General features: G+C 50.7%; 1 protein-coding gene and 1 long non-coding RNA gene across 2 annotated transcripts in view; one reads left to right on the top strand and one right to left on the bottom strand.

The window, feature by feature from the left end:
- CDH4 (cadherin 4) overlaps nt 1-26,519 on the bottom strand; it is a 597,773-nt gene that overhangs the window by 514,373 nt on the left and 56,881 nt on the right. The gene's annotated exons all lie outside the window — the stretch shown is intronic.
- Nucleotides 7,434-11,147, top strand: LOC139078154 (uncharacterized). Its single transcript, XR_011530963.1, has 3 exons — nt 7,434-7,592; nt 7,721-8,257; nt 9,910-11,147. It is a non-coding gene; the product is annotated as an uncharacterized lncRNA (long non-coding RNA).

Here is a 26,519-nt window from a genome sequence, read left to right as displayed (position 1 = left end):
AAGAGCAAACGTGCGAGAGGAAGAGGCAAGGAGTCAGGTTTCCACTCAACACAGGAAAGAATTTCTAAGAGTGTTCTAAGATGGCGGTCTCGGCCATGCCCCAGCCACTGCAGGTGCGCCACCCGGAGGGAGCCACCTGGTGGAGGTGGGGGTCCTGTGTTGAGGGCACCCCAGCAAGTGACTTGCAGGAAGCAGATCACCTTTACGATTGATCCCAACCCTGAGACACACTGAGGAATCCGACACTGCTAGAGATCCCTTTCTTAGAACGTGTTCCTTGTAAAAACCATCTCTCCCTTCCAAACAGCTGCCAAGGGGACGAGGCTAGACATGAGTAACCCCTTTGAACTTTATCTCACATTTTTCAAACTGTCCAGTTAATCCCAACCTAGGTCCAATCTGCTGACTATAAATAAGTATCCCAAACTGGCTGATTTTCAGTTGCTTTGGCTTCATTCTTTTTTTAAAGGGATATTTTCCAATAGATGAAAAAAATTCCTTTTCATGCTTCACTAATGAAAAAACAGCTGAACCAATTTAGCTCAAACTTTCTCAATAGCTTGTTACAATCCTAATTAAAATATTCACATACAGCACAGGCTTTGGGGAACATAATATTGCGCTGTCAGTCAAATTCTGGATGAATATTTACAACCTGCTAAACGGGAAAGCAACTGATGGCTTCTACTCTTCGTTGCCTCTTGAAGAAAAGGGAGTCCGACAATTAATGGTGAGGGATTAAAGCCAGTAAGGCACACAGCGTCCCTCCGCTTGGCTGACCTCATAAACAACTGGTGGTCCCGACTCTTGGGGCTCCTGGTGAACTGGGGAGGGGTGAACGCCAAAGACCTCGTTCACCCAGGATTTCCAGGGGGGAGACTATAGCTGCCGTAACAGGACAGATTTGGTCACAGTCCAGCTGTGTCCAGCCGTGTTGCCGTCCAGCTGTGGGGCCTGGGGCAGGGGTCTAACCCTCTGCATGGGTGGATCCCTCACCTCTTCAGTGGGAATAAGAAAATTCCTCATGAGAGACCGCGTGTCGTAGCTCACGAACACACACAATAAATGCCCTGCAAATCTCGTTGCTATATGTTATTATTCCACCTCAGCGGAGCGCCCAGATAAAGGAAGACAAATTCTCGAAGTGAAAAATATTAAGAAAAAAGAAAGTTTAACCTTTCTGGAAACAAACCTTTACCAAGTGCATGATAAGCTTCGTACCTTCTGAAACACCAGAATGCTCTCCTGACAACCTGATCGTTTGCAGAACAATCTATTAGCATCTTGTTCATAAATGCTGATGTCCTTACAGGCTGTGAAGAAGGTAGTAGATTTTCCAAATTTCCTAGTGCTTTTCAGTTCTTATGATGCTGTGTGCATGCACGTGTGTGTATTAATAGACAGACAGATTGATACGTGGATGGATAGATGCATAGATGGTGTATGCACTCACACACATCTACACATATCTACACGACTTCCCTCTGTCTTAGCCATCAGCTACTATTTCTCAGTGTTCTCCATGTGCCTGTCTTCAGCAGCCCCCACGTTCCTTCTCTGAAACCAGAAGACCAGATGGCTGAACACGTGCACAGCAGAGCAGTCCCTCGGTAAGGCCCGTGCCGGAGCTCAGGATGGACTTTGTGGCTTCCAATTGGATGCATGGGTTCTCTTGCTTCATTTTTGGTGTTCGTCTTAAATCTAAAAGTCTCCACAGAGGAAGACCCATCTGTACCCCGCCCCAGCCTCTCCTGGGTCCTGCCAAGGTCCCCTCTGAGCCCCGAGGACATTTAAAACCCTCTGATGACTGATGGCGCCTCGCTTCCCTCTAGACGTGTGTTTTTATGTCGTTGAGGGTGGAGCGAGAGGCAGGTCCCCTGTTCCGGCCTTGCTAAGCTTCTGCTCTCTTGGCCACCTCCGGACGTGGGCTCATTTCGGGGTCTGCGTTCTTCAGGAAAGGTTCATTCAGTGTTTATTGCCTGGACATTAAAGGATTGGAGGGTCTTGGCTAAAGGAACTGAAACAGAGTGTTTCCCTCTCTACTTGATGAACACGGCCACATTTGACGACTTTTATTCCCACGGCAGCTGCATCAGAGTGCTGAGTGTGAGGCCGAAAACCCACAGCCGGCAAGAATTAAGTCAGCTCTGCTTCTCTTTAGGAGAAAATGGCCCATTAAACATGAACGCGTGACTCCCAGTGTTGCTGGCAATGCCTATGAACAGGGCAGTCTTAGGCATGGAGCCGGCCTGTGGACGGCCAGTGAGGGGCTCTCTGGGCTGTGCCATCCCCTCAAAGACCGCCTCCTCAACCTCCACCCAGTAGACCCCTGGCCAGCTTCACCAACACAGAAGTTTGACAAGGAGCGTAGTCATCAAATCTGGGACAATGAGCTGACTGAGGCCAGCAGAGCCCAGCGCTGGCGTGGGACAAAGCGCTGTGTCGGGGCAGTGCGGTGCTGCTCGCCCACATGCAGCCAGGCCAGGCAGAAAGTCTAGATCACAGCATCAGGGATGTGACAGGCTGGCCCGTCCCATCCAGAGTCTGGGGCAGGGGAAGATCGGAAAGCCTCTCTCTCTCTTCCCCCTGGATTGTTATCTTTGATTTATCTCAACAACGATGGAGCAGCCAATGCCATCTGGATCCCTGCCATTTGCAGATATTTTGCTAAATTCTAAGTATGAATTCTCCTACAGATCTTCATAGAGACCCATCATAGTGGGTAGTTAGTCATCTCCAGTTAACTTATCAGGAAACAGGTTCAGAGAGACTAAGTTGCTGATAAGAGGTAGGGCTTGGACTCAAAGGATATGTCTGTGACCCCCAAGTCCACGGGAGTGCCTTCCTTCAAGATCTGTGATCTTCCCTCCCACGTGCTGCCTGAAGGACCTTCCGGTTCCAGGAGCGGTGAGCTCAACCTTGGTACTGTGGACACTGCGGCCTCTGTTGGGGGACATCCTGGGCATGGGAGGCTGTTGAGTAGCATCCCTGACCTCTACCCACTGGACACTAGTAACACCCTCCCCAGTCGCGGCAACCAAAGGATCCCCAGACACGGCCAAGTGTCCCTTGAGGGCAAAACCACTCCCAGATGTAAACAGTGCCACAGACTCTGCACAACTATTGCCACAGCCATGAGCCATGTACCCCCGACAGCTAAAAGCAGGAAAACAAGTCTTCCAACCCGAAACCAAAGCTGAGTCCTCTAGACACAGGCAGGACTGTGGGGCGCAAGACCGGCCTTCTCTGTTGTGCTCAAAGATAAATTTCATGAAAGCAGCCAAGCTAAAAAGCAATTTTCATTTTCAGATGTTTCTAAAGTGGCACATTCCAGGCTCCGATTTATAGTGCTGCCCGTCTATTGGAAGGTGAACCAGGACGAATCATAAATATTGCACTTTCATCAACTTTTACAGGCAAATCAAAAAAAAAAAAAAAAAGAATAAGAAAGCGGCGGAATTATCCTGAATTAAAAGCCAGGCTGCAGGAGGAGTGATTAATTTGGACGGTGTCCACTCTGAATGCTGTGGGATAAAATCTGGCTTTCTGTGAACACTATACTCCACGGAGCGGCAGCATATTAAGGCCGTTTACAAGGTAATGAGTTAGATAACGGTGGTGAAATGAATTTACAGGCCAAAGTCGCAGGCATTATGCAATCTGCGATGACTCGGCACGCCGCCGCAGAGTCTGAAATTAATTTTAATGGAAGAGGCAATGTTAGTCCGGAGACAGGCTGCTTCAGAGAGGCCCGGCGACCATTTGGCTCCAGGCCCTGGTGCCCTGGCACCCCCAGGCACCACGTCCTGAACCTCGACACCCCTCCTTCTAACCAAGCTTTGCCGCCAGTGGAGGAAGAAGCGGATTTGTCACTTACAGCTGCAGACACCTGTGAGGCATCGGGGCAAACTCAGGAAGTGGAGCCAGGGGCCAAGAGAAGTAGAGAAACACAGGGAGGGGAGGGCCCCCGTTGGGCACCAGAAGCCTGGGGAGCTAAGAACAAGCTCATTCTTCATTGATTCAGAGCTGGAGGGGAGGAAAGGCAGTGTTTCAACCCCGAAGCAGTGGGAGAGCAAGAAAGGCACTCTCGGGGTCCCCAGGGGCCTGATTCCAGCTGGAGGCCCTGTCAGCCCAGCAGGACACAGGCAGAATCAATTGATCTCCTTGGCCTGTTGCACTTTGAGGTTTCCAGAGCCCTCTGACCTTCTGTTCGGAGAGGTGAGAATGGAAAACTGGCCCACTTCTCACCCTCAGCATTTCACACATTGACAGGGTGTCAGGTTACTTGCTGTGCTGTTGGGAAGAATGGAGAAGAGCAAAAGGAGACAGGCAATAGACTGCCAGAAAGTGAATGTAACGTGTGACAAATAAGACATTAATGTCAGAATATGTAAAGAGCTCCTACAAATCAATAAGAAAAAGTCAAACCATCCCCAAAGAATATATTCATCCAAGTAGAAATATAAATGGTCAATATAAAACATGAAATGTTCAACCCTATTAGTTATCAGGGAAATAGAAATTGAAACAAAATACAATGCTCTTATTACCCAGAAAATAAAAGGGCTGAAAAATATCAAGTGCTGTGGAGGCTGCCCCAGAAGGAGCACACTCATGTATTCCTGGTGGGCATTTAAATGAGTGAAGTCATTTTTAAAGGCAATTTAACAGTGTTTCTCACATTTTTAGATGCGTTTACCACAATATAGAGGGACGTTGGTTGTAATCAGGGACAACCACTGGCAACAATCCAAATGTTCATCAATAATAGTTAAGTAAATTACTAGAAGATCCAATCTATGGGATACTCTGCAATTTTTTAAGAATGAGGTAAAACTCTATGTTCTGACATGCCATGTCCTCCAATACATATGAAATTTAAGAAGCAGGATGCAGAAACATACATATAATAAATTCCATTTATGCTAAAGTAATATGTATATATATGTTTATGTATCTATGTAAACGCATCGGAAAGGTGCCAATGGCGGTCTCTGCCAACGGGAGTGAGAGGCGGGGATAAACGGGGGCTCTTAGGGTTTGCTTGATGCCCACTGAATTTTTGACAATGACAACCTATTCATGTATTACTTGTGGGGTGGAAGACAGAGAGTGAGAGAGCAAAACTATGATATTTAGAATTTGCTCATGTAATAATTTTATATTTTATAGTTTTCAAAAATTTAAGATCATGGGTAGAAAGAGAATATGCAGAACAATGTGTTTTTCACTCCGTTTTACTTCCTTGCCCCAAAGCCCCATTCAAATGACACCCAGGCCATTCTCAGCCACAGTTAGACTGAGGTGGGGATTGTGGTGGCACAAAGCGCCCACTCGCCGCCCGCGTGGCATTGATCTTCCCCAGGGGATCACACTCGGTCCTTCTGGGACTGGTGCCCCCTCCCAGGCTGGAAGCTGGTGCAGTCATCGTGCCCTCCAGGAAAGGACACTTAACTGGATCCTGACACCGGCCGGGGAGGAGTCACAGACCTCAAGGGAGAAATGGCTGATCTGTGCCCTTCTCAGTTCTCATATTTTAAATTGTACAGGGGTTTTTTTTCCCTTTTTAAAGAAATTTTAGTCATCCATTAAATGAAATGGAGGCGATGTCGTTTCTAAGAATGTCCAGACACTTTTGACTTTTTTTGCGTTTATCATTTCTTCAGCATTTAAAATGATTGCGGGTCTTACTTCAACCCATCACGGGTATGGCTGTGCGGCTCGCTCCCCATGAGGAGGACAGAGGCTGAGGCCTGGGAGGCGGCTTCCCCAGGTCATGCGGCTGGAAGGGCACAGGCGACCCAGTGAGTCGGACTGGACAGTCCGCGTGCAGGTCCCACGGCGGCGTGTGCCCTGACCCCTCCAGCAGCGGGAAACAGAGACAAGCACAGTCCCGACGCAGGGCTTCCCTGAGGACCGAGTGGGACGCCACACGCTCCCCGGCGCCGGGCTCACGGGAGCCCCTCCTCCAGCAGAGCCCCACACTGGACCTCCACCCAGCCCTGGAGCCCCTGTTGCAACACCGTGTGTCCACACTCAGGATGCAGCTAACGCCCGTCACACCTCAGAGATGTTCAGCGTGCAGCAGCGTATTCTCTGTCTTCATGAGTCACTCCCCAATTTGTACAATGTTTCCTTTCAAAATTATTTCTAGGAAGTAAAGAAAAGCAACACGCAACAAGCCTGTGGAATGGTAATTCCAAGTTAAACTTGGGCTCCCATTTCCACATCCTTCTTACGAGAAGCACAAGGTTTCCTCCCTCAAAACACAGCCTTTCTCGAGGCCACTTGAGGGCAGGGACGCATCTGCCCTGGGCACAGGGCTCCGCTGACCTGGGGTGGGGAGAGAACCAGGCCACAGATGGCCAGGCTGGGTCAGAGGCGACATCCTGGCTTAGGGTCCTGGCTGCACTAGCGGGCGGGGCCATCTCCATTTCCCTTCTTAGTGACTATCCCCAAAGGGGCCTGGTCACAGTCAGGGTGAGGGGCTCCCCCGACTCACAACACGGGGACCGTCTGACACAGGATCTGAGAAAGGGGCTCTGTCGCCAGCAGCTGCCCACGCGGCCTGCAGCATGAGCTGCTCCGGGCTCGGAGGGCCCTGAACACTGAGGCAGCCCCCATCTGAACTTGGTGTTTCCTCTCTTGGCACAGTGTCTCTGTGGCCTCCCTCTCTTCAGCACAGGCTTGGTTTCAGAGGGGTCTTATTTTACAAATGAATCAGTACGACTTTTCCCAGTGAGCTCTTTATGGATGGAATTGCGTGCCATTCTTCAAAGCAATGGGGCGTGATCACTATCAGGGGACAACAGGCTGAGCTCCAGAAACCAAAAGGAACTCTGGAGAACCCCTTACCCCACAAGCCTCCCAGCGAAGGTGTGTCTGCACCCCGAGTCTGCACACGCCCCAGCCCAGCGCCAGCTATGGTCAGGCGTCAGCCAATGCCTGGGTTCTTGGAATCACCAGTGAAGGAGGTGGAAGCAGCGGAAAATCACTCTGCTTGCCCTCTGAGGTGCCCGGCGGGATTTTTCCTCACTGACCCTGTAAATTAACTGGCTCACACCTTGAGCGTGTGCTTTCTTCCCGTGATTCAGTTCACAGTGAACATCAGCCAGTGCTCAAGATGAAAACTCCCGGAGCAGATTCGGTCCATCCCACCCAAGGCAGGGAGCCCGCCAGAGCCCGGCTCTCAGGAGGGTGGCATGGATCGGGGTCCATTCTCCCTCCTCCCTAGAACCACCAACTCCGCCTCTTACAAAGCAGCTGACGGTCGGGGGAGGGGCCTCTGGAGGAGAGCAGTGGGCTCCCCACCATCCATTCCTGATGACAACCATCTCTTCCTCCAGATCAAAGGTCGGTTCCAGAGATTTGGTCCATGTTCTACATAGAGAAGCCTCTATCCCATGATAGTATGATTTCTCCAGCACGGAATCCTGGGTGCCAGGCAACACAGCATAAAGCAAAACACGAAGCTGAATGCAGGATGGAGTGATGGTGACACAGCTTGTCCCCCCCTGCCACCTCATCACTCACAGAGGCCCGGAAGGCCAAGAAAGGACAGCGGCTACGTCTTCGCAGGGAGGTGGAAGCAGGTGGGCATCTCTGTGCCTTTTTTCCAAAAATGCAGTTTGAAAACAAAAACAAGAGCAAAAAACAGGAGCTTTTAGAGACCCTGTGTCAATTATATTAAAAAATTCAAAGGGTTTTCTCTTCCACACAGGAAAGCAGAAGCAGTTGTTGGCTGTCATCTCATCGCTTCTTTCAAAGCCAGCAAGAGTCACTTCTGAAATGACAAGTCCTTTTGTATTTCCCAAAGTCTCACTCTGGCTGGCCTCCCTAGTCCATCCTGCCTGGGGAGCCATAATCTCCAAGCCATTTGGAGAGAGTCGGCCAAATCTTTAAAAGGCACCATGCAGGGCCAACTGATCCAGGATTATTTAAACACAGGAAGTAAAAGGAAATTAAAGAGAAAGAAAACAATGTTCTGACTGGAAGTTCAGTTTTACGGTGAGAGAAAGTTTGAGAAGAATTCAGTCCTCCTACTTTTTGCTAAGGAACTGTTGGCAATAATTCCCTTGGGAAGAGAACAGCTAGTTTTCGACTCTCTCCTGACTCCTTCACTTCAAATGCAGAAATATTTACCATTACGATGGGAAAATAGCCCAATGGAAGTCATCACGCTACAGGCGCCCCTGTGCACAGAAGAAAGTTTCCCTGATAGACGCACACGTGGGTTTCCAGACTTCTCTTTAATCAGGTAAGGGGCTATCCCTAATTTTACAGAAGCGATGTCGCTCTGGTGGGTACGACTTGACAGCTACAGGAAAACCTGATGCTCCTGTGTGTGACTCGATGCCCGTGCGCACAGACCCGAGACAGCTACGGTTCCTACTCCCAATCGGCCACATCAGCTGAAGCTGAAGACACCAATGTCTTGTTCCAACCAAGAAAACACAGCCCGCCAACTGCAGTGAGACAAAGGGAGGGAGCTGACATTTCACAAACACTCAAGCTGGGTTTCTTTTGCTGTGTAAGCTCCTGCGCTCCTGACCTAGCTGAACAGTGTACTTCCAGGTGGATGATGGATGGGAGGAACCTTCGATGTCCCTCTCAGCGTTCATTATTAGAGGGAGAACCAGAAAGGTCTATTTCATTTTAAATAACATGGACAGCTGCCGTTAACGATTCCCTCTGAGATTTGTCATCAATGTTTATATTTAGTCGCCTCAGGAAGAATCGTGGGAGTTGATATCCTGTTACATTTCTTTTTTTTTTTTGGTAAAGTATGAAGAAGGAAAAAGGTGTTGATAGTTTTTTTTTTCCTTTAAGCAAAATCCAAGTCAGAACATTGAGAACAATCTAAAACAGAAGGCTTGTCTAACCTAATCAGATGTATATTGCCAGAAATAGGTCAGCTACCACACGCAAACTCCGTCCGCACGAGTCGGACGTGTGCACTGAGGGTCCTGCCAGACCAAGAATGGGGCAGTAAATGGTTCTTTTACATTAAAGGTAGGGTCTCAGGACCACGCAGGGGTGAAGCTACGAGGCTGGCCTCACGAATGTCAGGGTCCAGTAAGTGGAGCCAGCGAGTCAGGGGTGCTATGGGTTCCTACTGTGAGGTCAGGACCCACATGGGGTCCTGGATGAAACATAAGTCAAACACGGCTACTGACCTGAAAGAGCGCACAGGCTGGCGAGGGAGAGGCACAAAACCAGAGTACCAGACAATGCAATCTGTGGTTTATTAGGTGCATGTGCCAATCTGCAGGAGGACAAGAGGAGTGGCGAATCACTCTGGTTTGGGGGATGGAGTGTGATGGGGGGGAGGGGACAGACCAGCCGGCCACCTGGATATGGAATCAACAGGCCTTACATCTCATCCCGAGGCAACTCGCCAGGGCCTGTCACCCACGTGACACACAGTCACCGTCCTGGCTCCCTGCTCCCTTCTTGCCCTATAATCCCCTCTCAAGTGCAGCGGAGGGGTTGTTATAAAGCACAAATCAGAAGCCATGCTCCTGCTCAGGACCCTCCAAAGCCTTGACATAGCACTTAGAATGAAAGCCAAACTTCTTGCTGTGGTCCCCAACCTCGCCCGTGGCAAACGCCTCCTTCCTCTGACCCGCTGTGTCCCAGCCACCAGGACCTTCTGTCCCTCCAGGGCTTCCGGTCCATCCTTGTTTCAGTTTCTCTGCCTCTGCTGTTCCCTCTGCCAGCACTCAGCCCGGAGGCTTGACTGAATCAAACGCCCGCTCCGGCCCCCTCGGAGGGACAGACCTGCCCTGAGCACTCAGTCTGAGCAAGCCGTCCCCACCATGATGTGCTGCTTCGTTTTCTTCCTAGGGCTCTCCTACATGAAATCACCTCGTTTATGCACTTACTCTGTGTTTTTGCCTCTCCCCCTAGAATGTGATCCCCACAAAGGAAGGAGAACGGACAGCTGAATGCCTAGAAAAGTGCTGGGTTAAATATTTGTTGACTGGAAGAACAAACGGAGCTTAAACAGGGACCCTGAAGAATCAAGTACCCTGGAGGGCACCCCGGCATCTCCCAGGTCTTCCGAGCCAGCAGGTGGTCCACCTTTCCAGTACATGCCCGGGAACTCAGGCGCACAGGCTCCTCTCAGAGCTTGAGACCCCAATACCACGGCTCCTGACGGCCACTTTTCTTACTCTCCATTTAAGTCCCAAGCATACGGACGACTTCTCAAACTCTCCTTGTACTTGTAGTTACGGGTGAAGTAAACCGGACAGGGTTTACTCAACACTTTCAGTCTAATGAGATGAGTAAATTATTAGCAGTGTCCCAGTTAGGACGCCTCCCATTGTGACTACAGATCGACACCCAGGTATTCCACAGAGGCACACTGACTCCGTTGACGCAGGCTTCTTTGAGCCCTACTGCATTACGCTGAGTGAAATGTCCAACGAAACATTATATGCCCAATGAAACATGGCTTGTGAATTACAGGGACAAACATTGCTTTTAAAAACTGGAGAGTTTGGATTTCACGAGGCTAATAATTGCTGGATGGCGTCACTTGAGGTTTCAAAGCTCCTCCAGGGAAGAAATTAAAGAAGAAAATGGCACGTTGTCCATCTCCACTTCACTGGGGTAGAAATATCACTTTGATAGTTGAGCCAATTGACAAATACGTCAACAATGAAAGGAACAAATTGAGACTGGCACAAAATGCACACACGATTTACGTTTCTCATTAGGAGAATGTGGACTCTTGGTAGAACTTGATTATTTACCAAAAGAGACAGCTAAGAATCAAAATGACACAGAGAACATTTCTGGCCCCCATATTATCTGAGCATAAGTAGCTCCACCCTAGACGCTTACTGTCCCTTACTCACCACACAGCAGAACTGAGCACCAAGATGTATCTGGACCCAACTCTACCGATAAATGGCTAGAGTACAAAATTGCTTTGTTTCAAAGGAGATATACCCTGTATCTTGAAATCTAGTGATTAAGTGTTAAATAGCTCTGTCCATTTTGTCCCCCATAAGGTGACTTCATATTATCCATTTTAAACTTAGGAAAACCTTATTTTGAATGTGTGCGTAGGGCGATAGCATTACAGATATCCCCCAAAATTAAAATATTAAAGTTTGGCCAAAGAAAACAAAGAGAAATTAATACAGGAACTGGCAAATGTTTGGAACTTTATAACTGATGAGCAACAGAGAAAGACAACTCCTTCCTTCTCAGTGAATAGGTCGTTTGGCCCCTGGCTACCTTGTCACTGGTAAAAATGGAAAACCTAGAAAACAAAAGTCCTCAGGGACATCCATGAGCAAAGAGCAGACCTGAAATTTCAACGCCGCTTCTCTCTCACTCTCCATTCTAACAGCCTTAATGTCTATGGTATTTTATTGCAAATTACCTCAGTTCTTTTTGAATGTGGACAGAAGAATAATTATAAATACACAAATAGAGACAACCCAACAGACTAGCAAAGTCATTCCTAACCCTGAGGTAGTCCCAGAGCAAACATGTAAATTAGGGGCATAATCAACGTGCTCCCCCTTAGGTGACCCCAGGGAGGGAAGCCTCAGAGGAGACCCTTCCGTGGGAGCACGACAATATACACACGGAGTGAGGCAGCCATGCCAATTGGCCCGCACAGGACCTGGCCCCTGGCCCCAGGGGCCGGATGACCCTCCCCTCTCTCCATCGGGCCCTCTCTGGGCCCCACACTGCACGCTGTCATAGAACTTCTGGGAAGTCCTTGCCACACGCCAAGACTTGTCCCATCTCTGTGGCTTCGTCCAGGGTTCTTCATCCTGCAATGCCCTCTGCATTCTCCACGTAGATACGATCCTTGAAATCCAAGTCAAGTCAGCTTCTCGGGGAGCCTCTTGCTGTTTATTTTTTCTCTCTGTCCCTGTAGTGTCCAGCTTCAGCAAACCCCATTCCTCCGACTGACGGGACCGACTGTCCACTCCGCTATAGCATGCGCACACAATGGCCCCGACCTTCTTGGAGCTGAGAGCCTCATAACCATGCGTCAAAAATCAGTCCAGTTATAACATGAACTTGAAAAGTGCTGTAAAGATAAGATACAGGGGGCTGGCCCTGTGGTGTAGTGGTTAAGTCCACATACTCTGCTTCAGTGGCCCGGGTTTGCGGGTTCAGTTCCCAGGAGCAGACCTACATACTACTCATCAAGCCACGCTATGGGGGCATCCCACTGACAAAATAGAGGAAGACTGGCACAGATGTTAGCTCAGGACTAATCTTCCTCACCAAAAAAAGAGAAAAGACACAGGGACCAGAAAAACAGCTAACATCTTTGGTCAGGACTCCAGAATAAAGAAGACTTGAAGTCAGGCCATAGCATGCTTGTGAGCAACACCTAAAGCTTTCAGATGCCACGGAGAGTCTGGGGTCTTCTGTCACTGCAGCCTAACTTGTCTATGCTGACTGACACCAGAATCGCTGAGGGTCTCTATGCCAGAACGTGGGGCAGGAAGACAGGGGAATAATTGTGCCAGTTCCTCCTGCAGATCCTGTACATACACACAGAACTAGCTTCTGGAACGCACTGGAGCTGCTGGTTGAGATCTGTCTGGGTTCTCACATGGATACACAATCAACGCACACACACAAGCCCGCACAGGCGTTTTCCCACATAATTATTTAAGAATTCTAGTTAAATATTGTTCTTTTTATGTTCTTGGCTCCCGGCCGATTTCTTGATATAATCTGAACAAAAATTATTTTTTGGCAAGGCCTACTAACCTGAAGTTTCTTTTACCTTAATTCATAATCATTCTGTGTCTCATTTTCCAACCTAGAACGGATATTCATCTACTTATCCACATTTCATTTGCTGAGTGAAAAAGCCTTCAGGCGCATAACCAATTCCCCTAGAAGCACAAATAAATGCTCACTTCCCGGCTGCTCCACACTCAATGCAGAGTTTTGAGATGATACCGTGAGACACTCAAAGTCCGATGAGCCAACAAATATGGGTCCCAGAGAGGGCAGGCAGAACAGCACCTTCACGTGCCATTTTCTTAATAATCGATGGGGTCATTTTTGACAGTCAGCAGAGGAGTAAATCCGACGGCATTAGGCCACAGTTGGATGATCTCAAATATTTAGGATTCTTTAATTCCTTGTGCTACTTTGGTTTTTTTAAAAAAGGCTAAATGTACAACTGGGTAAATTTCATTTAAGATGCCACCTTCACATGTGGCCAGAACTGCCATGCAGAATTTTAAAATAGAGACCTTTCATTCATGAATTCAACTGCTGTCCCCAGTCTGGCTGCCACTGCCTGGGTGATTTGGAGGAAGTCCCTTCCGAGCCGAGAAGGGGACCAGAGAAGGGGCCGTATGTGTCACGTGCCCTCCCAGCCCATCTTCCCGGCCGGAGCAGAGCAGGTGGTCTAAATCAGACCAGCAAGTCTTCACACTGATGGCTCTCCCGGGAAGTTACAGCTCACCATTCTTCAGGCCCAGAACCCAGGACTGGCAGTAACCCATAATCCTGTCACAATGTCACCATTGCCAGCACACTCACAGACGGTGGGCTAGGCCCTTTGAAATAGGAGTTTTATGAGCTCCAGACCTTTGGATTAAGTGCCCAGGGTTCAGCATGCACCCCGCCCTCCACTACAGCCCTGGGCAAGAAAAGGAGCCACTAGCCCTTGAGAAACAGCTCATCCGGGAGTCCTCTCAAGCGAGGGCTGGCAGCTCAGAGCCCCACACGCTGAGTCTCTGGTCCGTCAGGATTCAAGCTTCTCCTTCTCACCTTGAAGATGTCCTGCACCACAAGTGGTCATAAAAAGGCAGCAAACAGATGGGTCTACAAGACCTTCCACCAGCTACTTCCAGTTTCTCAGCTTCCCACTCCTAGCACAGGGCAAGGAATCAACAAAGGTGTTTCTCATCTCGGAAGAAGGAGCTTCTGCTGTGGAATGAGGTTATTCACCCACCTTCTCATTTGCCGGCTTCCAAGCCAGTTTCTAAGATTCGCAATCCGACATCCTTCCCCAGCTCCAGTTTATCTTGAATAAATAAATAGGCACATAAGTGAATGAAACCAAGTAATCTTTTCCTGACAGTTTTGTCAAACAAAGGGAATCTCATTTTTTGGCTACTTCACAACTCCCCATGTTGGTCAATATTAGGCCATAAAATTGTTTTCTTTGTCACTGGAGTCATTTATCTCTCCCCTGAGCCTACACAGCTGCAGAAAAGTTCAATGAAAGTAATCACAATGACTAGCGTTGATTGGGATCAAGCTCATTGCCGCATTTTGTGCTGAGCACTCACTTCACCTCTGTGAAATTGCAACCAACTGTGATACTTCCCAGCACCGAGATTTATTCCTTAGAAATAGTGGTAAAATGACCAGAACAGCCCTGCAGCGACAGTCACTCACTGGCCTGCATGTGTCTAGTGCTCATCCTCCATCATGCTAAGCTAGCGAGCGAGCCCACGGTGGAGCACGGGATGGTGTCCTCCAGGTGGAGACGGATGTACCTGGGTTTTATCTCAAGGCTCCTCACAGCAGAGGGCACCAGGCTGCTGCCACCTGCTGCTGCCATCTGATGGACACGTTACTGTCTGTTCCATGGAAGACGTAACGAGGCACCTTAGGGTTCACACTCTAAAACTGTCATCACGCAGCTTTGGCCAATGTGCTCCTGACTGGGCCAAACATTAAATAAGACAATTTGTACCTCAAAATGCAGCACTTCATAAGTAAACAGAATTAGACGTCAACCAAAAGGGCCCAGAAACTATCATTTGTTTCAAGGCATCCTCTAAATTCTTGGTCCAGCAAGTACTTTATGATGAATAACAATACAAGTCATCACAGAACCAGATCTAGAAAATCCAAAATACCATCCCATGGAGAGACCTGACAGATGGACCCCGAGCCTCTCTTTATTCATTCAAGATGGCGACTTCCTTATGTAGCAAACAGGGGAGTGTTGGCAGGCGGTCTACGACTGGAAGGCTCTAGTTGTGGGCAACTCATCTATGTGTTCACATAAAGCCACCTCCTGGATGTCACCCCTGCTGGTTTCTGTGACCTCTGGGCCAGAATGAGTCTCCTTCCCTATCCCCTTGCCATCCTCCAAATGGTTGGCCCCCTTCCTACGCTGGCTCCCTTTCTTTCCCCCAGAGCCGCATGTCGGGATTACTTGCATCGTCCAGTCGAGTGGTATATTTTAGTCTCCCGTTCTATTTAAGGTTTTAAATGATGGGATTACGCTTACCTGGGTTATTTAATTATGTCAAAGAGGCTTTCTGGGAATTATGATTTCTTAATTAACTCATCTTCTTAAACTCTGTAATACTCTTTATATTCATAAAATGAACTCGGAAGCAATGAGACGGCATTTAAAATCTTAAATCAAATGACTCTTTAAAGGTGCAACTGATTCAGAGGGCTCTTCCCTCCCAATACTCTAGACTGGTTGCTCTATACGGGGTACTGAACTCATTGCTCTGATCCAGCACACGGAGGGGCCCTTCTCAAATTCTCCATCAGACAATAAACCCTTCTAAGCGACATGATGCCCAGCAATGCCTGGGAGAGACCTGAGCTTGAGGAAAAACCAGAATGGCCCTGTCACAGATGTGGGGAAAGGCCAGGAGCAGGCAGAACGCACGTGCCAGGCTTTGGTTTGGATCCTCTGCAAAGTCCTGTAATCTCTCTCGCAAGTTCAGCACGGCCCGATTTTTATCTAGATCCAAGAGTTCCACCTCTTCTCAGAGATTCTGATGTTTAAAAACAATCATGTAAAATCTTTTCATCAAGTCCATAACAAGACCAACAATATTTATTTAACTATGAAATATTTCAAACCTACAAAGAAGTACAAGAAATAATCGTACACGCACACACTCCATCTAAATCTAACAAACGAGGACACCCACCCTAATGGCTCTAGACCTTCAGGAACAGTCACAGTTACAGAGGAAGCCGGCTTTGCCCACCCTCCTCCATTCACAGCTTTAGCCACTATCTGGAAATGGGTTTGTGTGTCCTCTCTCTTCAGGTTTATGTTTTTATTCTGTATGAACACATAAACAAAATACAGTATTTGAGGGTATTTTTAAACATCATATAAATGGTACCATTTAGTCAATATCACTCTACAGTTTTAGACACAATTATGTTAAAGATTTATCCACGGGGATATGTATGCGTGAACAGTTTATCACAGAATCACACTGTTTGAATATGCCACAATTTACATATTTATTCTCTTATCATTGGACATTTTGGTTTTCTTTTGTTTGTTTGTTTTTGCCAAACAACACAGCCATCACTGTCCTGTGCATTCTCCTTGGGGAAGAGTACAAGAACGTCTCCAGGGGAAATGCCTGGAAATGCAAACTTACTTAGGACTTCCGTGCACAGAAAATGAAGGATGGGATTTTCCCCAAGATTCTTAGTCTTCCTACGATGTTCACTTGGCCCTAAAGATAGTCTAAAGATTGAAGAATAAACACTTTTTTGGAGAACCATTAGTATAATTAACGTCTCCTTTCAATCCAACTTAAATCTTTGCGTTGGACAAGTGCTGGATATTATCATTAAAAATAAACAGTAATGGTCAATCAGGGAGCAACAGAGTCTGGAAGGCAATGAATGACTCCACGAAAAAGGGTAGTTAAACCCGGGTCAGAGGACAGGGCCAAGTGGGGGAGGGGCAGGCGTTTGGGTCAAAGAAACAGCAAGAGCAGGTCCTGGAGCCCAGCAGCGGCCTGGCCCATTCTCTGGTTCCCATTCTTCTGTCTTCATGGCAAGAAAACCAACCTCCTCATTCTCCCACTTCACTTTTGCTCCAGTCTTATTTACCACCCCCTACTCTGTCAAGACAATGTGCTCCTTTGAGGTTTTTAGGTGTAAGAAAAGCAGTTTTGCTGGTTTTAAACCCTTGATTTTCTTCTCCTCAACCTTTTCCCAATCTCCTTCCTTAAAGTATCTTGATAGCTTGAGCTTTTAAAAGTGTTTGAAGCCAAGTCTGTAGAAAATGAATACTTGAACAGTTGGGCTACAAAATGGCTGATATTTCTCTCGTTGGTCAAGCCAAAAAGGCAAAGCTCACCCGTCCTTTTCTTGCGGACAGCTAGAGGCAATCCCAACAATTCAAATCTCTGCTTGTCCCTGGCTTCTCTGCAAGCCCATCACCTCCCGCCCAACCCTGCAATGGAAACCTTGTGGAAGTTCCCAGTGAGGATCAGGAGTCCTCGGGTATCTGCCCAGTTAATAAGAAACTGTAAACGCTACTGCGAAATAACCAAACTAATTAACCTCCTGCAGCTTGAGAAAACTAAAAACTCCAGGGCAGAAAGTCACACATTTCAAAATCACCAGAGGAAGGAAGGAAGGAAGCGCCATTTCTATCTTCACAGCAGTTCAAATCATTGGTGCGGAACGAGTTTAGAAAGTAGAAAAAAGTACACACAGTAAAGGAAAAATCATAGCTCAAAGACACAGAAATCTCAAAGATCACTAAGGTCACTGAACGGGACGGCAACCTTCCCAAACAGGGAGGATGATGCAACCTGGTAGCGTAAGGGGACGCCCTCCAGGAGAGGGCTTAGAAAATGGGCACGTGCCAGACTCTTGATTACAAACATTGAAGGAATTTCAGGACTAGACCCAGGGACTATCTGTACATCATCATCATCATCATCATCATCAGTATCATGATCATCACCATCATTATCAACTTCACCATTATCACCATCAGCATCATCAGCATCATGTTCATCATCATTTTCTTCATCATCACCATCAGCATCATCTTCATCATCATCTTCAACATCATCTTTATCATCTTATTTATCATCACCACCACTATCATCATCATCTTCATCACCATCATCATTACCATTATTTTCATCATCATCATCATCAATATCATCTTCATCATCACCGACCTCTTCATCACCATCCCCTGACAATGTACTCCATGAGCCACACTCAAGAAAATAACTCTTTAGGCTCTCAGGCATCCCTGATGTGATCGCCTGCACTACCCTACTTTACAGTGAAGACCCAGCCACTCAGAGAGAAACGGCAACTTGTTCAGGGCCATCCCGGCCGAAAAGAGAGAAGTCAGGCCTGTCTTTCTCAAGCCTTGCTGTGAGCCCCATGGAAAGAAGTGTGGCTGTTCCTGATCAGCCAGACTGAGGCCAAAATCTGACTGTCTACCCACCCAGACTGCCTGTCCCCACCACTCTGCATGTGAGTGGATGTGCCTCTACTGGCTGCTGTTTGCACAGAAGAGAGACAGGAAGGGAAGAGAGATCCTTTCCTGTAAGGGCCAGTGGCGAGAGCAGGGCAGACAGGCCCCAGGACCTCAGGGGCTCTCAGCCCATTCTCAGTGACTTGGGCAAGGCTTGCAGGGCGGTCTCTGCAGCATGACCTGGAGATTCTACACTCACGACCTCCCCCACTTTGGGTTAAAAAGTAGCGGGTCCCTATAAGCACAGAAAACTGGATGTGGGAGGCACTGGCTCCCTCCATCAAACACTTAGTGAGGACCTACTGTGCACAAAGGATTGGCACTGACTGAAGGAGACTGAAAGAGGCCCAGGAAAAGACCTTCCCGGAAGGGGACAAAAGAATCTGAAGAAGACCACGTGCTGTGCTGGGGAACAGGCTCTAGGAGGCAATAGGCCACTGGGGAAAATTGGCGCAATAATCAGATTTAATGACAATGTTGTTGTTGGTGGAGGAGGAAGAGGAGGAAACATACCTACCACGTGCTAGGCACAATGCCATGTTTTACACACACATCTCACTTCATTCTCAAAATACCCTGTGAGTGAGGCAGGTTCTGCTGCCATCGTACAGATAAGAAAAGCGAGGCTGAGCGGGCGGATGTGACTCGCTGGGTCCGCACAGCAGAAGGTGGGCAGTCAGCGTTGCGTGGATTCAGACAGAGACGGGGGAAAGGCACCCTAAAAAGGAGAAGCTCCCAGCAAGCTGAGTTTACAAGAATGCTTCTTCTGTGACGATGTCAAAAATGAGCTGGATCACGAGGAAAAGGCTGAGATGCTCACCGGCTGGGAAGTGGATTAAGGGGTAACCATGGTGGGGGTGGGGATAGTGTTTCTGTTTTCATCATAAAACCAAGTAAATCAGAGCCATTTGTCAACAGACGCTTGCATTGACCTCAGCGATTCTAATTGGACCAGAGAAGTGAGACAGTCATGGGGGGCAACCAGCTCTCCCAAAGGTCGCTCTTCAAACAGCCACCACAGCCGAGACCTGAGGCCACAATTCTTGACAATTTACTGCAAATGGCTGCCGGGACCTGCCCTCTGGCTCCTGGCCTGTGAGGCTCAGGCGACACCCGCTGTGCGCTCTCTCTCCGAAAGCTGAACTCTGAGCCTCTCTCTGCACTCAGGAAACTCTTGACAGTCTGCACGACTTAGCGATCCCGTCTTGGTTTGAATTTTCATCACGTGCCTTGATTGAAACCTGAGTTATGCATTCAAAGGACTTTGTTAATTCTCTTATTATGAACAACTGCAGGTGCAATGAGGGTCTCACTGGGGCCAACTCTGGGCGGACAGACCATCTTGCCCATGGAAGGCCCGGCAGAGTAACTGGCAAGCAGACATCCCAACCAGGTGTGATGTATTCACAAAAGCCACACTTTGTGCACCACAAAAAAAGGGGCAATTAAATCTTTAAAATATCAAACCCACTTGCCTAGAATCCTTAAACGCTTCATGTGCGGCTTATTCCCAAGTTTTTGAACAATAGGAATATAATTACCTTTGATCTCCCTTGGGCCAGATACACTGCAACTCTAACCGGTTACATGGAGCATCGATAAAATGCTGACTTAGGCCCCGCTCACTCCTCCCAAATCGCTGGGCCATTAAGGAGAGAATCAATATAAATAAACCGGCGTCTGTCCGTGGCCCCGTGTCCTCTGCTCGCCGCCTTTGTGGAGGTGGGCCCCGAAACAACAGAACCCCAGCGTTACAGGGAATTGTCAGATACGTTTGATCTCATTAGCTCCCTGTAGCAGCATTATCGCTGTCATCGCGCTTATTAATAAGACACGGAATGCCTCTTGCCTCTGTTGGAGGTCTCTGCGATTTTAACGGTGACTGAAGGCTCAGCCAGTTCCTACGCAGTTGCTTCAACCGGGGAGGGTCATCTGGGGGCTTCGTTCAGGCAGGTGACACAGAAAGTCCTCCTTTTCATCCTGGGAGTGCTTTCCTGGGGACTGCAGGGTCTCTTGCCTTTCATGGGCAAGGCAGGTCTCATTTCCACACCAAGGCAGCACCTGTGGGCAGCGTCCCTCATAACTGTTTGGAGCCTCAGAGCACCGGACGGGACTGCATGGGGCCCAGAGGGTGATGCTCCCGCTCAGGGCCTGTGCATCCAGCAGCTGTCTGAGCACCTACTGTGCGCCAGGCACTGGCACAGAGGAGCAAGGAAACGGATGCCCTGTGCCACGGAGCGTCCTTTCTCGTGGAGGAAAACCAACAGATATACAAAGAGGGGAGTTTCTGAGCCTGGGGAGCGCCACAAATCCCCAGGAAACACAGGCCATGGAGAGAGCAGAAGGGAGTGACCAGGCTAAGGACGAACCCGTTCAGACAATTGATACCGAGGAGGTGACACCTGAGAAGACACCAGCTGGGGGAGGTCAGGGGAAGGCCCCTCCAGGCCCAGGCAACAGCGCAGGACAAAGGCTGCGAGGTGTTGCACGAGCTGGGGCCACAGGGGGACAGGCAGAGTGGCCAGAGCTGGGGACTCTCTGAGAGGGGCAAGGGGAGGTGGGGAAGGTGTGAGATGGCAGGGCTGTGCCCCCGGGAGGAGGGACGCGGGTCCCACCCCAGAGCAACGAGAAGCCACGGGGGGCTTGGATGGTGACACCAGGCTTTTTCTAATGGCTTAACCAAATCGTAATTTATATACCAAAGTTCACTCGTCTCAAATATACAACGTCTTTAGTACATTTACAGAGCTGTGCAACCATCACCACTCTCGATTTCAGAACATTTTCATCACCCCATAAAGAAACCCCAGCCCCATTTTCAGTCTCTCCCCATCTCCCCATACCCTAGTCACGGCCACCACTAATCCACCTTCTGTCTCTACGGATCTGCCTGTTCTGGGCGTTTCGTATGGATGGAATCGTGTACTGTAGGGTCCACTGTGGCTGCCTTCTTCCACCCAGCATCATGTTTTCAGGTCTAACCGCGTTGTAGCACATGTCAGGACTCCACTCCTTCTTATGAGCAAATCATACTCCCTGGCGGGGCTTTCCCACACGTTGCTCACCCGTGCCTCTGCGGACAGGCGCTCGGGCAGTTTCCCCTGGTTGACTGTCATGAATCCTGCTGTTAGGACACTCGCGGACCAGCGTTTGCGCGGACATGCGCTTCATTCTCTTGGGTGGGTATGAGGAGTGGGGCCACTGTCGCACGGTGGCTCCAGGTTCACCCTTATGAAGCTTTAGAATGACCTCTGGCTGCCCCGTGGAGACCAGCTCTCCCATGTGGGCGGTGGGCAGGAGGGTCAGACCCCCACCCAGAGGCCCCCGGGAGATGACTGAGTTTTGGTCCAGAGTGGCGAGGAGCCAAGGGTGTGGATTTCAAATGCACTTGGAGGTGATGGGGTTTGCTGTGGTGTGAGGGAAAGGGAGGGCGTGAGGACAACCGGGTCCTCATGTGAGTGCCAGCTGGAACCTGGAGACATGCCCACTGGATCTCCACTCCAGAGCCTCATCTACGAGGGGGACTGAGAGAGAGAGAGTGTGTGTACCCGCACATGAGCATACACATACATATGTGCATACACACACACATACACACACACATACACACATAGCCCCAGATCTGCCCCTGCTGAGTTCCGACCCTGTGGGTCTGTGGGGGTCCTGGAGTCCATGTTCTTTGGCTCATGAAGCTCAGCCAGATGTGGGAGCCACATGTCATCAGACCCTGTCCTCTTTCAAGTGAGGAAACTGATGTTCTCGGGCCACGGAGTGTCGCCAAATCACAGAGCCACCTCCGTCCCTGTAACGTGCTGGGTGAACAAGTTACAGACTCATGAGTAACCTAAGTAACCATGACATTTAGGACACTGCCTGCAGTGGCAGGTGCAGGCTGAGGGAACTCAGTGCAGGTTGCCGGGCAGGGAGGGCGGAGCAGGCGTAAGGGCATGTGGCATCCCAAGGCAGGAGGGGGTACTGAAAGGGGGAGAGGGGAAAGGGAGCTCTGGGGATCGTCTGCCTGAGGCCCCCAGCTGTCTCCCGCTCACAACCTGAGGCCGCTCTTCCCCTGCCGTGGGAATCCACTGTGACGTTCAAGAACCGAGTGGCCAGTGGGCGGTACCCCCCAGCACGGAGCTGACCATGGCAGAAGTGACCTGGAGGCCTGACCTGTCAGGTGGAACCAGCTGGAAGGGAGCTCCATCCAGTGAGAGAGAATGTGAGCCACATGTGCCATCCTAACCACCCGGGTGGGTGTCACGTCAGGAAAAGAAGAAATAAATAGGTGAAACTAATTTTACTAATATGTTTTAGTTAACCCAACACAGGCAAAATATGATCCTTTACACACTGGCTCTATGCAAAATGTTATTAAAGGATGTTGTACATTCCTTTTTCATACAGAGTCTTGCAAGTCCAGTGTGCACGCACCGGGTCCCTGTGCTGACCAGCGGCCCACGGCCCCGTGCTGGGCAGCCTTCCCGCAGAGTGGTGCTCTCCAGCCTGGAAAGAGGAAGGTTTCAAGCACCCATGCAGGAGACTCAGGCCGTAAAGCGAAAGAGGGAGGCAAGACTGGAGTTTCTCAGAAAATCCAAACCCATCAGTTCCAGGGCCTCCGGGGGAGCTCAAGGCAGGGAGTCTGAGGTTAGGAGAAATGAACGCCAACATCCCCTACAGACTGAGCAGAGACCCTGAGCTGTGCTTTGCCCACGGAAGGTGAGGAACACAGACTTCCGCCCCGGTCCAGTTCCACCACCCATCACTGTGTGACCCTGGGTGGGGATTCAACCTCTCTGAGCCTGGTCCACACATGGAAAGTGGGGCTAACAGCTGGGCCTGCCTCGCAGGCTGGTGAGACTTACCTGGGATTTATGTGGGGCACAGCCCACCACGGCGGGGGCTGCACAGGCCTTGCTGTCAGCTCAGAGGAGCTTTCATAAGGAAAGGGATGCGGTGTGCAGAAGTGGTAGCAGTGGGAGGGAGGGGATGCTGGGCTGGCTGGAGAATGGCTCAGAGGGGCTCTGGGAGGGCGCGGCCTGAAGGGCTTCTTGCCCCCCCACCTCGCCCTCCCCTCCCTTGCGAGCCCACCTCTGCCCTGACTGTGGCCTGCACCACCCCCTAAGCCCCAACCCCTGGCCCAGTCTGGCAGCCTGCATCCTGGGGAAGGGCCCCCCAACCTGTGCCTGGGGAAACAATGGAGCAGGCCGCTGTCCCACCCTCCCGGGACCCCTGCATTCATCCACTCATTACTGAACCCCCGCCCAGGAGGCCTCTGGGATCTGGGAGCACCCGCAGAATACAGCAGGCAAGGTGCCTGCCCCTGGTGCTTACCCTCCAGGAGACAGTAACCACGGCGACTGCTCCAGTGGGGAAGGTGCAAGGGTCCAGCAAGCCCCCCTCCCAGGGATGAGAAAGGGCCAGCTGGAGGGCAGATGGCTGTGGAGGGAGTTCCAGGAGGAGGGAACGAGGACTCGGTATGGGTCTTAACAATAGGAGACACCAGAACATTCCAATGCAAGGGATGTTTGGGAGGCCTGCCCCCTTTAATTCTCCCCCGCACTGAAATCATGGATTGAGCCCCAGCAGAGCGAGGCCCCATGCGGTGAGCTGAACCCAAACCCCACTGGTTGGCAGCAGACAGGTCTCCTGCAGAGGGAGGAGCCGGGCCAGGATGCCCTGGGCTGCCTTCCCATCCCCCAAGGGTCAGGCTTGCTCATCATCCCTCCTGTTCCTCTTAGCCAGATGTCCCTCCCATCCATCACCTCCCCCTCCCCCAGGATGTGCCTCCCCTCCCCCCCCATCACCAAGTCCCTCAGGCTGCAGAGGCACATGTGCTAAAAGGTGGCACTGGAGCTACATGGAATGCGTTTTCACAGCAGGTCTCCCAGGCAGCCCAGAGTTTAATTTTGAGCCACTCTGACCAGGGGCAGTAAACTTTACATCATTCCGCACTCCACCTGAAACATCCACCTGGGCGCGGGCAGAAGTGTGCAGGGGATCTGGAAGCCACAGAAGGAGGCTCCGCTGGCCATGCGGCCCGGAGCAGCTGCCCCTGTTCCCCAGGCCTCCTCCATCCACACATGGGCCGACAGGCACCGGCCACCGGGGCGGCCCCTGCACAGGATCCTCCTCACAGCCGTGACGCGCTGCTCTCCCCCTTTAGCCAGCTGAGAGCTGCAGGCGCCGTGTCCCACCCGCTCGTGTGTTTATCTGGAGACCTGTGTGTGGAAACGGCGGCTGCGGGGTCTCTCTAAGCCGGAGCCTGGGAGCTGTCCTTACAGCCGCAACCCTGCAATGTGGAAACGGAGGGTTGACACCCTGGATTTGCCCAATGCTCAGGAAAGAGGACCTCGCCACCCCCCAGGTGTGTGCACGCAAACGTGCGAGAGTGACCGAAGCTTCAGCACACCGATGTCTGTTTCCTTCTCTCTCAGAGTTGCTGAAACGCCTCTAAAAATAGTTCCCTGCTCTCCAGGCAGCCAACGCCAGGTGGGACTCCTTGGAGCGAGGAGCACCGTCCTGCACAAACAAACAAACGTCTGGTTTGGTCCAAAAATACAGACTCCGCCCCCCCCCCCCACCCCGTGCCAGGGTGGGGTGGGGGTGGGGGAGGCTGAGGCTTTGTTTGAGGCTAACACTCTAAGAGGACCGCCTCAGACCTCAAAGGGGGCTCAGGAGAAGCCACAGCAATGGGCATGAAGATTGCAGCCTTGTCCCAAAATAGTTGGGCAGACTGAGAACACAGGGCGAGGCCCAGGAAGCCCAGGGGCCACCGTGGGCGGGGAGAGTAACACCCAGGAAGAAGGTGGATTTCTTACCACAAGATGTGAAGGCCCAGAGCCAGGTGCTCCCACCCAAGGGTGGTGGCAAGTTCAAGTCTCTAAATTAGCTGAGGCCGGGGTCCTGTGCCGTTAAAAGAACCGAGACTGACCCCCAGCCCACCCCTGGCACAGGGAAGCAGGGCTGGTAGCATTCGCTGCTCGGGCCTGGAGGGTCTGCAGCCCGGGTGGGTGAAGCTGGGACACAGGGGAGGGTGACGGGACTCACCAAGCATCCCTCACCGCCAATGGGAAGCGGGAAGGAGGCCCCATGGGTGGTACCCACCACGCGCATGGCTCGGGACGGGCAGCTCTCACTGCTATGGGAGCGTGTGACCCCATGCGGTAGCCTGGGTGGCTCTGGACTCTCACACTTGCCCAAGGCAGAGGAGGGAGCATGGCTGTGGGTGGAACCCTGCCCCGTGGGCCAGCATCACAGAGGTTTCCTGGATTCTTTAGGGACCCAGCGGGACCTGGCAGGCTCTGAACCCATCACCGGGGGCATCTTGACATCCAGAAGGAAAAGCTGTTTTGCCCAGGAAGTCTGGTGTCTTTCTCCGCCACCATCTGACAGCAGATTTACATCTTCTGGGCTTTCTCAGTGAACCCTAAGACAAGCCTATGCCCCACAGGCTCTGTGTTATCATCCAGGACCAGCCTCTCCCCCATTAGGAAAGAGCTTTTCGGGGCCAACTTGTGCCTGGCCCCGTTCTTGGCACTGCAGAGACGCTGCAGGAGATCGGGCAGATAGCAGCCCCTTCCCTGTGGGGCCCACAGCCTCACCTCTCTTGGAAGGGTTTATTCACGCTCTCAACGAAGGCTCGTAGAGAGCTCCCGGTGCCACGCCCCGTCCAGTGCCAAGGGCGATAGCAAGGGCTTACAGTCTCAGGGGAGGAGGGAAATAATTAGGCGAGAGAACTCAGGCGGGGATTAGTGCTACAAGAAACTAAAACGGGTGACGAGAGGACCTGGTCTCGTGTGGGTCAGGTGGTTGGGACGGGGGATGGGCATGGGCTGAGACACGAATGATGAGGGCCAGCCAGGGCCAGATCAGGCACAGGGAGGAGCCGACGCACAGCCCTGACAGGCACAAGCTGGACAAGTGTGAGGAACAGACAGGATGATGTGGCTGGCACACAAAGACTGCAGGGAAGCATGCCAGGGCCAGGCCAGATGGTGAAGATTCTGGAGTGTTTGCTAAGCACAGCGGGGCTGGGCAGAGCCCAGAGTAACATGATTTGATCCACGCTTTCTAAAATACCCTCTGACCACTACAGAGAATGAACTTGGGGGACAAAAAGGGACATGCTGAGCGGAGTGTGGTCATCCCAGGGGAGAGGAAGACGAAGAGGAGGATGGCCATGGAGATGGTGCAGAAGTGGCCCCAGCAGGACCTGCCAAGGACTAAGTGTGGGAGGAGATGGTGGGTACAGTGAGCCCCCGGACAGAGCCCTCCCCACGGCCAC

The sequence above is a fragment of the Equus przewalskii genome, chromosome 21, assembly GCF_037783145.1.
Source record: "Equus przewalskii isolate Varuska chromosome 21, EquPr2, whole genome shotgun sequence".
NCBI lineage: Eukaryota > Metazoa > Chordata > Mammalia > Perissodactyla > Equidae > Equus > Equus przewalskii.
The sequence above is the reverse complement of the archived record's forward strand: the minus strand, read 5'-3'. Positions and strand labels throughout refer to the sequence as shown.